The sequence below is a fragment of the Rhipicephalus sanguineus genome, chromosome 6 (genome assembly GCF_013339695.2).
Source record: "Rhipicephalus sanguineus isolate Rsan-2018 chromosome 6, BIME_Rsan_1.4, whole genome shotgun sequence".
Taxonomy (NCBI): domain Eukaryota; kingdom Metazoa; phylum Arthropoda; class Arachnida; order Ixodida; family Ixodidae; genus Rhipicephalus; species Rhipicephalus sanguineus.
Genome location: NC_051181.1, coordinates 108,562,752 through 108,575,798, shown reverse-complemented (window position 1 = coordinate 108,575,798; position 13,047 = coordinate 108,562,752). Strand labels below are relative to the sequence as shown.

Below are 13,047 nucleotides of genomic sequence, written 5' to 3'. Positions count from 1 at the left end.
ATGAATGGTTTGTGATACGACCATTATATTATTCGGCGCTTTCCATGGCTATTTAAACGATTAAAAGGTTTGGTCTGCAAAGTGGCTGTATCAGTGTATTTATTTGTTTTATAACTGATTATGTTTTAATGATAATTGTGCATCGGGGAATTGCTTGAGACCTAACCTCCGACCGTGAGTTAAAACGTTTTGTGTGGAACGGTTGTTCTTTCGTTTCGCTGGGCCTACTGCGCAGAAAAGCAAGTGTTTTCGTGCATACTAAGCATACTAAGTATATTCGCATCGTGATGAGGGCATCCACAATGTCCGCGATGCCCTCGGCTCAATGTTATCTACAAGGAAATTCATCTTGAACGCATTATGCATTTTAACTCTCCTATTGAGGGAAAATAGATGCTTGCATTATTACATGGCTAGCTCTTTAAACGATATGATGGAGCGTTTCATGGCAATAGATAAAGCTTTCTTTCTTGCCAAATCTTTCAGACACGCGAAGCATTATAAGAGCTGTCATAAAGGGTAGGAATTGTCTCTGAAATAAACGCGAATTGCTGTATAATTTTTAAACGCTTGTATAGATATTTCTGTGATCACCCGGTTGTCTGAACGCGTAGAGACTTTGCAAAACTAACCCCCCGAGGAGGACTAGTAGTTGTAGTGCTCGGCTGCATACACGAACGTCTCGGGTTCGAATCCCGGCCACGGAGGCCGCATTTCGGCTGAGGTAAAATGCTAGAGGCCCGTGTACTTAGATCTAGGGGCACATAATGAACCACAGACAGCCAAAATGGCGGCCCTCGTAGACATATGGCGCTTCTGGGACGTGAAACCACAACATTTATATTATTGCTTTACGAAAATATGGCTTACTCATTGCAGTAGCCCACTGTGGTGAAAGATCCAATTTATACCATAAATATTCAAGTAATTTGTCTCTCATCATATTCAGTAAACTACTTGTCTTTTGGCCGAGCTGTATAAGCTAACACAAGAACGACAACACTGCACTCAACATCAGCATCCATTTGAATCCCTCGGCTGCGGCATCGGCCTCCAGGGTATAAGCGGTAGAATGATTGTTCACGGTAAAGCTGCAACGAGAAACGTCTTCCGCAACTTCAGACAAGAAATGGCAGCGGGGATTAAAGAGCTGCTCCCACGCTGCGCCATTATGGTGTGGGACCTCGTACCGGAGGACATCCCCAAAACTGAAAAGCGTATGTAGCAAAATTAGTATTTACAAGTTAGTTGGTTTATAGTGAAATTTCTGATGCACTCCGCGAAACAATCACTGTTATGTGGGTAAAAAAAAACGCTTTCCTTGTACTGGTCATCAGTTCGAATAACTTTATTGAGTGCCCTGCGAATCGGTGGGATGGGCCTGGATCCCGGCTAGGCTTCGGCCAAGGGTTGATGGCCCTTGGTGGCTTCCTCGGCTCGCTGGACGGCCCATAGTTGGTGCTCTAGGCCCGAGTTGAGCAACGCAGACTCCCAGCTCGCGCAGAAGCTGTCGCTGTTTAAGGCTGCATCACAGCGATTGTTTCTTATACCTGGACATCACCATAGTATATGCTCTAAGGTGGCTCTAGAGTCGCAATGTCTGCACTCGTCTGTCGTGTATAAATCTGGGTGTATTATGTGCATGATAGGTGGACTCTGGTAAGATAGGCTTTGTAACTGCCGCCTTTCGACAGACTGTTTCTTGCTTAATTTCGTGTGAAATTGTGGGATTGTACACCTCTATGGTGTTCTGTGGTGTTCTGTAATTTCGTGAAATGTGGTTATTCCAGCTTTCCACTTCCACTCGTCGGTATTCCCTAAGGCGGGACTAACCAATGCTCGGAGTGTAAGCCCTCGAGCCATGCGGTGAGCCGCCTCGTTGCAACCGTCTGAGTGTGTGAGCGGCTCTCCATATGAGCTGGACGCCTTTTTTTTTATTATTACCGACTTTTAGAATTTGTAGTGCCTCTTGGGAGATTCGGTTGTTTGCGAGGTTTCGTATCGCCGTCTGCGTTTCACTGATGATCACGTCCGCTTGTGTTTGGGCTATGGCTAATGCGATAGCCATTTTTGCCCCTTATATTTCACTCCTGATGGTGAGGGTTCGGCGTACTCAATTATCACTTACTGACACAGCTCACGTGATCGCATAGCGCATTGTGTAGTCAGACGTGATAGCGTCCCTACTGTGGACAGATGGATTTAGTAGCTGGGAAAAGCGTAGAATATTTAAGCGAATTCGAATAAATGGTTGCAAAGATATATCAGCCACCAGCAGACATCATAGCAAGCTATTTAACGCATTGACAAAGATTACGGATGAGGAAGTTGCACCCGCGCTGACGTTATCTACCCAGGAGGATGTTGAAAATCGCTTATGTGCTGCATGTGCTCACACTAATTTCTTTTGCAAGGCGGAAGTGGCCGACAACATTTGCGAGAGTACTATGAATTGTGTGGAGTATATGGTTTTAGCGGACGAAAAACCATATCCCTGTCTAGTGCCAACGTTTATCGGACTGAACAGAAGATACGCAGTAATTGTGGCAGAGCTGATGTCGGCGATCACAAACAGTCGTCTCTGTTGGTGCATGAGTCCGATAACGTGCGTCACTGACCGTAGTCTGCAGTGTTGTACACTGCACGGATAGCGGGCGTAGACATTCCATATCAGCGATCTTCCACCCCTTTGCCTGTATTATTGCTATAGATGATCTGTTTAGCGGATATGTTCTTTAACATTACACAAGAAAATATCAAACTCTACCTAAGCACCATAACTCGTTGTGCCTTTCTGAAACCGATACGCACTGTGATGCGCACCCTTGAATTATTCCAATGAGTAGCTTTTATGAAATATCCGGCTATTCGGCCTAAACGACAATCATCGTCCGTCAGTGATATCTGTGCATATTTTTTCTGTTTGCTCTTGTCGCAGTGAAAACGAAGGAATCCACCTTTAGGAAATATTTAAAGGGCTGTGAGGACACTTTATTCGGTTAATGCCTCAAATTTATCAATACGCTTAATAAAGAAAGAACTGGCAGCCTGACCCTACTTTCTGAGTACGAGTAACTTTATTCAGTTAGTCAGAAGGTTGATGCCGCTCATGTTCCTCGTGTGTTTTTTCCGTGCCGCAGGTTTCTTTCGGAAACGATTTTCCTTCATGGGCAGGAACTTGTCATCGTCGGTAATCTTTCGGAAGACCTAAAAAAGACGAAAGACGAATTCTTTAGCAAATGAATTCTTTTCGTTTTGAGAAAACTGTATGCTCTCTTTCGCATTCTCTATCAAGTTCAAGTTCAAGTATCCGTATAATATATATATATATATATATATATATATATATATATATATATATATATATATATATATATATATATATATATATATATATATATATATATATATATATCATCACGGCTTAGCGCACTCTAACGTCCACTATATATAATGTTCACGATATTTTTTTCTACCTCGTTAACACATGTAAACCTCGAACGCTTTAGATCGCACGTAGAACAGACGATGTGTGGGCTGATGATACCAATTTGGACTTTATATGGAACATCATGGCGACGGCGAAGGCGAAATAGCGCATCGAGTGTCCATTTAATTGCTATCACAATAACAAAAACAAATCTCACAATGTCTGGGAATTGATGTCATGCGAAGCAGGCGCTGTACATGACACGAAGTAATGATAGTCGTGTCATGACATGCCACTCATGCTCCCCATACATAAATGTCATGCTTTGCAAGTTTCGGCATACATTTAAGCGAGGGACAACCGATTTCCCTGAAACCAATTTTCTTACGGCGCAACGTAAAGGTCCCCCTCGGTGGTGATTATACCTCCAGCTGTTAATTTGAAAAGTGAGTGGGAAGTTTGTAAACACAACTTTCAGTAACACAGGAACATGCGTGGCCGAATACAGTAAGGGTCAAGTGTGGTGACGAAATTAACAAACTTCAAAATATAAAAATGAATAAACTCGCGCAGGACAGCATGGGTATATCACTGGGAAATCCTTTCGTCCTGCTGTGGAAAGAAGATAGGCTGACAAGCATAATGATGATGGTCACAAAACATAACACTAATGCTTCCAACATAGGAAACAAAGTTACTGCAGGTGCGAAGTACTCACATTGCGTGGGTGCAAAAAGACCTTCTTGGCAGTACTCGTTCGGTTTACATCTTTTACCCTGTAAGAAATGAAGAACAATATGTTATTTATTTGCTTCTTTATTTTTGGAATTCATATAAACATTTCCGAAGCCACCTTCGAGCCATTTTGGCAGATTTAACAACAGGACGGGTAACACAAAGCCGAATGCATGAGCAAGGATTCACTCTTATCTTGATGTAAGATAGAGCCCTAGACTTAATAGATCCAATGAAAAATTCATAGGTCATATGGATAACCCTTCGACTTTCAGCCAATTTTCACCCTAGTATTAATTTTACTATGCATCATTTTTCCAGCGAAATTAACTCCTAGGCGCACCAGTATATATTGAAAGAGGAAAATCAAAGGCAACGCTATACAGAAAGTCGAAAGATAGCCAACAATAGCGAGATTAGAATAGTCATCACCTGTGACGCTGCAAGCGTATTTGTCGGACAGGCGAGGCGTACGATGTGAGGGAGACCTCATATCTTCAACATCTATTTAATCTGATTGAATCAGTAACATGGAAGCCACTTCTGGTATCATGGTAACGTTCGGAATGTACTGAGTATGTGAAAGTTCAGTTACGCGAATACAACTCAGCATGGGGCCAATATCCTGCTTCCAGGTTTATGTATCAATGAATACTGCCCAAGTCATCCATGTTACGTTATTGAGTAATTTGTCACATTTCTCGCACCTTCACAATGTCGTTTCTGGCTGCTGGCAACTTGCGCATTTCCAAGAAATACATTGTTTCATTCCAAAACATAACGTTTCGCCATCTGATACAAGTAACAGGAGAGAAATAAAAAAAAAAGATCTTGGAGGACGCTTGAGTTTCGCTTTCAAGAGTAGTACGTGATAGCGTAATGGGGCCCATTTATATAGCCTTCTCAATCGCTAGCCTCGCCTCGGTTCTCGGTGGACACCGTGCCGCCAGGATAGTAATGTCTGTGCGCGTAACATAGGCTGTTTCAGACTATACTAGAATTCCTACGGCGAATAGAGTTGTTGTCATGAGTAAAGGGGCACGGGGCGCGCGCCAGACAGCGCAAGGCGTCGATGGTGTGCGGGGATTGGAAAAGTACCCGATGGTGTGCACCCCCGCCACGTCGACGCAAGCCATTGGCCGGAGAAAGGCGCGTGCCACGCGACCCGAGCCGTTGAGAAAGACCACGGAAGAAGAGTTGATTATTGTTCGGTGGAGTCATCGAGGAGCAAGGTGGTGCAGGCCAGCGTCGCGTCCGCGACGGGAACAGCAGGGCTGAGTTCTGGAGGCAGCGTTGTGCATGCCCCGGGAGGGTGGCCGTCGACCTCGGGGTCTACCGAGCGAGGCGTCCCGGGATTGCGGCAGCCTCATCACGCAGTTCTCATGGCACCTGCGGCACTACCACAGCTCGGCAAGACGACGGCGACCCACCGACAATCACGGAGCCACGTCGACAGTTCGAGCCAGTGGCACTGAAGAGAGGCCGGCAGTTAGGCCTAACTGGGAGAGACCGGTGTTCTCCGAAAGGAAGGAAGCATCGGCGAGGAGGACGATCAGCGAGGCGTCTGATCGACGGCGACGGCCCGGAGACGTCGAGAGGAGCTGCGACGACGGGGCCGAACGTCGACTTTGGACCATCAACCGAGTCAGCGCACACCGCGAACTGTAAGAACGCTCCATTAGTATCGCGAGTGACTGAGATGCCATAGTGGCCAGACTATCGAGTTGATAGGAGATAGGCATGACTCGAAGGTTTTGCAATTGTCTGTTAGTGATTGCGCAATAGCGTCGCATTTCCTAATGGTACTTTTTGTTGTAAATTTTGAGTGTTCATTTTTGTGTGCCGTGGTGTGGTAGATAAAGCTTTGTTTGCAGTGCCACCACGGTCTCTCCCGAGTCTCTCTTCTCTCTCTCTCCCAACTCCATTCCGACATTGCAAGCGATCCCGAGATACGTGACATAATAAGTGGCGAGCCTGCCAGGATACGCTTGTACTACCGTGCCAGACGCACGGTAGTACAAGCGTAAAGTTAAAGAAAGTGAAGACAGTTCTAAAAGCAAAGAAAACTGGTCGTAACTATCGGGACGCCATAAAGGCTGCATTGAACAGGATGAGAGAAGGCCCATAGAGGTGTGGTAGATAAAGTTTTGTTTGCAGTGCCACCACGGTCTCTCCCGAGTCTCTCTTCTCTCTCTCTCCCAACTCCATTCCGACATTGCAAGCGATCCCGAGATACGTGACATAATAAGTGGCGAGCCTGTGCCAGGATTTTTCCAGCGTTGGGCCCAGTCACGTATCGTCGGGGGTGGTAACGATGGATATGGATTGGGAGAAGATTGTGGGAGTCATTCGGGAGAGAAAGCTCAATGGAGAGCAGGGTCTCAGGGTCATTGAAAAAGAGTGGCAGAATCAGAGAGAAGAGCGCGAAGCCGAACTTGAGGCAAGACGCGCTGATCTCGAGGCGAGACGCGCCTATCTCGAGGCAAGTCGCGCCGATCTCGAGGCAAGTAGCGCCGAACGCGAGGCGAAACACGCCGCAGTGTTAGAAGCTTACGCTCGAGAGAAGCGGGAACTCGAGCTTCAACTGCGATTGGCACAAGCCAAACAAGCCAAAGAAGGTATTGGACAGAATGACAGAAGGTCCATAGAGATTTCATCGGGAGATATCAATGTGTCTGATTTTCAGAGTTCTGTTTCTGCTGAGCAAAGGGTCAGTGAGCCTGCTAGTGGTGCAAATGAGATCAGTCTTTTAAGTAATAAGAAGAAGACAAAGGGCTCACACGTTACAGATAGAGATAGTAAAGCTACGGTTAACGAACTGCATGTTAGGGATGTTGAAGAAGGCAAGGAGGTAGAGAATGCGACACCTCCAGACAACAAAGAGCCAAAGGATAGCTCTTCGCTGATGAGCATGCCTCTTGAAGGAAGAAGTAGTCAGCGTTCGCGAGATGTGGGAGTAGAGAAGAGTAAGGTGAATGGAATGTCTCAGAAGCACAGTGGTAAATGCGTAAAAGTTAAGGGAACGCCGATAGCTCTGAAAGCACCGAAAACTGGCTGTAATTACCAGCACGCTAGAACGGCTGCTCAGGTTAGCGGTAGACGCGTAAGACGAAAGGGAAGGAACGCTGCGAAAACGCGTAAAATGGGTTTTGGCGACTTGGACGCAGATAGAGAGGTGCAAGAAACCAGTGTCGGGCATAAATGTATGACGCAGCATAGAAAAGTTGTTCGGAAGAGGCGTCGGGTGAAAAGAAACAGAGGCATCAGCTTAAGTGTGCGTCCGAGACATTGGGCAGCGAATAGACGCCGGAAAAAACAAAAGAAGACACGAAACGTGAAAAAGCACAGATTGAAGCATCATGTATAAAACTGGTGGCTGCTATTTTGTTAAAACGATTCTGTGAATTGAAATAGGTTTTGAGTATAGTAATGAATGACCTCATTTGAGTAAACATCGTTAGACAGTATAGTTGTGCAGATTATGGAAGAATATTGTGCATAGTTTTTGAAGTTCTTGAAGAAGTATTGTGCGTAGTAATCCTGGCGAGTAGAGACTGCGGTCTAGAGTTCTACGAACGATGAACTCGTGGACATTGTGAATGGTCGAGTGCAGTGCTTGGTGCAGTGTCAGTGAAAGTAAATGTGAACCCAAGACAAGAGGAAACAAGTGATATGTTACAAGACCAACGGAAGAGCAGAGGGCCGGAACCCTAAAGAGGACGACAAGAGCAGTTTTTTTACGAAAAAACTCTTAAAAGGGGGCCCAATGTCATGAGTAAAGGGGCACGGGGCGCGCGCCGGACAGCGCAAGGCGTCGATGGTGTGCGGGGATTGGAAAAGTACCCGATGGTGTGCACCCCCGCCACGTCGACGCAAGCCATTGGCCGGAGAAAGGCGCGTGCCACGCGACCCGAGCCGTTGAGAAAGACCACGGAAGAAGAGTTGATTATTGTTCGGTGGAGTCATCGAGGAGCAAGGTGGTGCAGGCCAGCGTCGCGTCCGCGACGGGAACAGCAGGGCTGAGTTCTGGAGGCAGCGTTGTGCATGCCCCGGGAGGGTGGCCGTCGACCTCGGGGTCTACCGAGCGAGGCGTCCCGGGATTGCGGCAGCCTCATCACGCAGTTCTCATGGCACCTGCGGCACTACCACAGCTCGGCAAGACGACGGCGATCCACCGACAATCACGGAGCCACGTCGACAGTTCGAGCCAGTGGCACTGAAGAGAGGCCGGCAGTTAGGCCTAACTGGGAGAGACCGGTGTTCTCCGAAAGGAAGGAAGCATCGGCGAGGAGGACGATCAGCGAGGCGTCTGATCGACGGCGACGGCCCGGAGACGTCGAGAGGAGCTGCGACGACGGGGCCGAACGTCGACTTTGGACCATCAACCGAGTCAGCGCACACCGCGAACTGTAAGAACGCTCCATTAGTATCGCGAGTGACTGAGATGCCATAGTGGCCAGACTATCGAGTTGAGAGGAGATAGGCATGACTCGAAGGTTTTGCAATTGTCTGTTAGTGATTGCGCAATAGCGTCGCATTTCCTAATGGTACTTTTTGTTGTAAATTTTGAGTGTTCATTTTTGTGTGCCGTGGTGTGGTAGATAAAGTTTTGTTTGCAGTGCCACCACGGTCTCTCCCGAGTCTCTCTTCTCTCTCTCTCCCAACTCCATTCCGACATTGCAAGCGATCCCGAGATACGTGACAGTTGTGAAGTGCCCACTACGGCATAATTATTTCCATTGCGAATTGGGGAAGTACCCAGTACACTTCCGTAAGGCAACACGCCTAACCGCGCTGCTGCACACTTTCTTGATGCTGTTCCTGTTATTGGTGATTAATTACACATGTGCGCTTTGTAATTGGTGGTCCTTTAAAGCAACCACTCATTGCACAATGCACATGTTTTGACGCCTGGTGCGAGTTCACGCTTCTGCCACGCAATATTACATGCGTTACGGAGACTCCTCTCTCTACATGACATTCGTATAGGGTTTTTTTCCGAAACAATTTCAAGCAGTGGCGTAGCTCTGTGGTAGAACACCTCCATGCGGAAGTCCTGGGTTCGATTCCCACTCGAACCGAACGTTTTAACAGCGGAGCTGCTTATGCCAGCCGTTGCATATGATGTCGCAACAGAAAATTATAACATCATGAACCGACACGCGCTATTTTCGTTCTCTTCCTCCTCTTCTGCTTCGCTGCCAGAACATGTGCACCTTTTTGCCCAGTGTGAGATGGAATAACTCCGATGGGTGACAGAAGGAGTACACAGCGAGACAGAAAGAAAGAGATAGAAAGAAAGAAAAGAAGAGAAGTTCTAGGCGAAAAACTTTCTTGGCGAAGTAGGATGCGAACCCGAATAGCCACGATCCGAAAGCGAGCATCGTAACAACTCAGTTATCCCGGCGCGTTATCCCAACTTGGCCCTTCGCCTGAAAAGGTTGCCGACCGCTGGTATAAGCCAATCGGTAGCTAATCGATAATCGATCAAGGACCAATACTTTCCTTGAAACTGCTTAGCCTTGCTTAGGTAAGCGTCGCACTACATAGTACAAGGCATATTGATGGCTCTTCAGTAGCTTTCCAGAATTCTGCCTTTGCTACATGGCACCACGTAAAAGAGCGCGAAAAATTGCCGCCACTGCATAACCTTCTGACCCACGGCATAACCTTCACAAGAGCACAGGTCTGCGTGGCTACGCATGCACTTTGTCTAGGCGCCCGCTACTTCTCGATCACATTCTGCACAGCTGCGTCGGCGGTGCTAAAGCCATGACGTCAGCGTCAAAATAGAAGAGCGGCGCACAGGCCAGGAACAGAAAAAAGAAACAGAGAAAGGAAGGTCGCCTACATCCGCTTTTTTTTTTTTCAGGCTTGGCACCACTAGTACGAAGCTGTCTTAAGCTTTTTTTTTACTATTTATTCATTTGCATCTCTCGAATTTTCGCTCACTGACAACGCTGATTTCTCGCTTGCAACCAACGACGCCGGCGCCGACACCGGGATTTCTGCGAAACGACTTCTTTAGATCTGTCGCGTTAAAACTTTCATTACAATTTTCAAGTAAGTGGTATCCGTATACAATCGTTATCAACTTTGACTTTCTTTTTCGTTTGAACTTGAGTAATAATTTTAGGAAAATGCACTTACATTACAAAGCACCGGTTTCTTCCCACCGCCGCCTCTTGCGGGAGCAGGACGTGCCGCTTCCGTTAGTGCCACTGCGAAAAAAATCTTTGCCATGAATATACAAGCAATATACAGCCAAAGGAAGCCAAGAGTATGAACCTTAGCTCCAAACACAGCTTCCTAACACACGTTCATAAACAGCTCTTCACCGCAACCACTGAGGTCGGAGCTCTGAAATGACAGGCATTGGAATGACGACTGGACGTGGGCTACTAACGCCCGATTTTCATTTCAGAAACGTGTAGTTCTTTTAAAAAGACGAAGACAGGCGAAACGACAACAGCCATGCAAGCCAGCATCATCCAGATAGGTTATATCATAAGTGGTAGGAGAAATCGCTTGGCACACTCTTGCAGGTGGCATCTTTTTTGGGAATCAGATTAGCCTGGACTAACTCCCGTGTATCCTTATCCACCATCTTAAACGCAACTGAACGTTCATTAAACAGTAGTAGGCAACCGCAGTCGTTGCAATGCACTGATACGCATAGGCGGAGACTACGGCGGTACAGCGGGGATCGTGCTCCCCTTCCCCCTGACGGATTAATAGAAGGCAGAGCCCACCCACGCCTACCCCTACGCTGGCCAGGGATATTTTTAACAGCTTGGCTTCGTCCAAGTTCATTTACACAACGCACTGTTGGCCGTCTTGTCAGCTATTTCACAGGGGCCTCTGTATTCCCGCCTATTTTCCCCTTCAGGATTCAAAAAATTCGGACCTAGTAACAGTGAGAAGTGAGACATTCAGTTGGATTTGTCACTTCCCCAACATGAATAACTGAAGTGACCACTTCAGCTTTGGCAAGCTAAAAAAAAAAAATCTTGAACTTAGTAGCGGCTAGATTTCGGACAACAAAAATGCTTTTTGGCACAGAAAGCATCCCGAAGCAGTGAGCGAGTGAATGCTTTCGCATAGATTTGCTCGCCAATAAAAGTGTAATTTCTTGGATGTGTACTAGTGGGCATCCTTCCGATCTACCTGCCTATAGATGCGCCGAGAGAATAACATGGGAGCGCATTTTTAATTGATCAGAGACTGAAGGGTTCAACTACCAGTTCGGGGACCGAAGAGCGACTCCAATATAGGTCCAGAAAACGACCATTGGCGGAGAAATCAGTGGCTCCAGCTTCACACAAGGTGTAGTGGTAGCAAATGGTATTTGCCACCATGCAGAATTATTTTTCGCCATCCTAAATTAGATTCATGAGTGTTATTAAAACTTCTTGTTCCAGCATTTCCCCACCTCTCCTGTCTGATCCATTGTTTCACAAAGTAAGTAAAGGATGACGATAAAAATCCATGGTTCATCCCTCCCTCACAGGAATCAGTATAGCACGAAAGTGAACCGTGTATTCACAACAGCAGTTGATTATTTATTGTACATTCGTGTATTAGAACTTGCATGATGTATATTGGTGTTATATAAGCGAGCGCAGGCGAAGGTCATATAAGCTAGCCCAGGCGTGAGGAACCCAGTCAGTGTGTCATTCGCAACAGCGATGCGACCAGCCTAACGTTGAAAGCAGAGTCTGATGAAACCGACATGTGACAACAAGCGTTGCTTCTACGCCATGACCTCCTGACTCAGACTACATTGGTTAATATCTAGGACATCTGAACTCCTTGGGCTTTCACTTATACATGAGTGGTACTGAAGCGCGATTATTGTTAGTCTCCGTTTTTTTTATCCCTTATGAGAAGCAATCGCGTTAACCAGCCGAATGTGCTTGAATTGTTGTATTCGTAACTAAAATGCTTACGCGCATTTTCGCAATTCTTGCTTCTGATTCAATCTTTGAATTATAAATGGCGTTCGCTGGCGTGCCAAAAGGGCCTGCCCTAAAATTTCCCGTGCTTTCGTGGTGCGTTTAGATAGACCGACTCGTAATTCCTTGGGAACTGCGCGGGGATTTCATCCCATTAAAGTGCTGTGAGAACAATATCGGAATATCATTAGTGATCAGTTCGACTGCGGTGTTTCACTTTGTGTACGTCAGCTCATTCCTATCCAAAGACTCCCTACGTCTCCCTTTTTCAAAAAAGAATTGAAGCATATGGACGGATATCGCGCATTGTGGAAGCATTGTGGAGCCACCTCTTCAAAGTCATGGTCCTTGATTTTGGCTTCATTGTTTTCACTGCTTTCCTATGTCCATGATTTGACTGGTCGCCTCTGCCCATGACTCAGGGGCATAGGCGACCACTGAAATTAACGCAATAGTTCTTTGTGGTTCCTTATCGTAACTCTTGTTTGGATGCGTCTTGCTTATAAGTGTTAGGTTCAGCTGTTCGTGTAAGAATCTTTTATAGCACCAATATAAGGATCTATAATATTACTTTATCTGTGTCATTGCTGGGTAATATTTATTTGTTGTCCACATATATATTGCGATGCTTCCGTAGCAATCTCTCCGCAGCACATAATAACAGAATTCTAGTGAAAACAAAGGAAGAAACGCTTTCGTGCCTGGTGCAATGCGCGCGATCAGCATTCGGGTTCGACCGGTGCCACCTCGAATTTCCATACCGTCACTGCCTCATAATAAATCCTGATATGTCAGCTGCGCAACAGCGTTTATTTCTTCTCTCCTTTGCTTTGGAAACCATATGTTATTAATCTGTTGTGAATGAAGTCTTGAGTGAGAATACAAAGAGCTTAGTTGCGAACGCAATGAGCTGTTATTTAATTTTTT

General features: G+C 46.3%; 3 long non-coding RNA genes across 4 annotated transcripts in view; 1 reads left to right on the top strand and 2 right to left on the bottom strand.

Annotated features, from left to right (window-relative positions):
* Positions 1-3,207, top strand: part of LOC125759016 (uncharacterized) — a 35,317-nt gene extending 32,110 nt beyond the window's left edge. Inside the window, exon 3 of the long non-coding RNA XR_007416565.1 lies at positions 3,141-3,207. This is a non-coding gene — a long non-coding RNA (uncharacterized LOC125759016). The remainder of the gene's footprint in view (positions 1-3,140) is intronic.
* LOC119396152 (uncharacterized) overlaps positions 1-13,047 on the bottom strand; it is a 91,590-nt gene that overhangs the window by 53,777 nt on the left and 24,766 nt on the right. The gene's annotated exons all lie outside the window — the stretch shown is intronic.
* LOC119396148 (uncharacterized) overlaps positions 1-13,047 on the bottom strand; it is a 45,417-nt gene that overhangs the window by 32,071 nt on the left and 299 nt on the right. Inside the window, exons 2-4 of one of the 2 annotated variants that reach the window (XR_005184393.1) lie at positions 10,316-10,386; positions 4,149-4,206; positions 3,059-3,207 (exon numbers count right to left, since the gene is read on the bottom strand). This is a non-coding gene — a long non-coding RNA (uncharacterized LOC119396148). Of the gene's footprint in view, positions 1-3,058; positions 3,208-4,148; positions 4,207-10,315; positions 10,387-13,047 lie in introns of those variants that run through there. The other variant, XR_007416563.1, reaches the window with a different exon arrangement.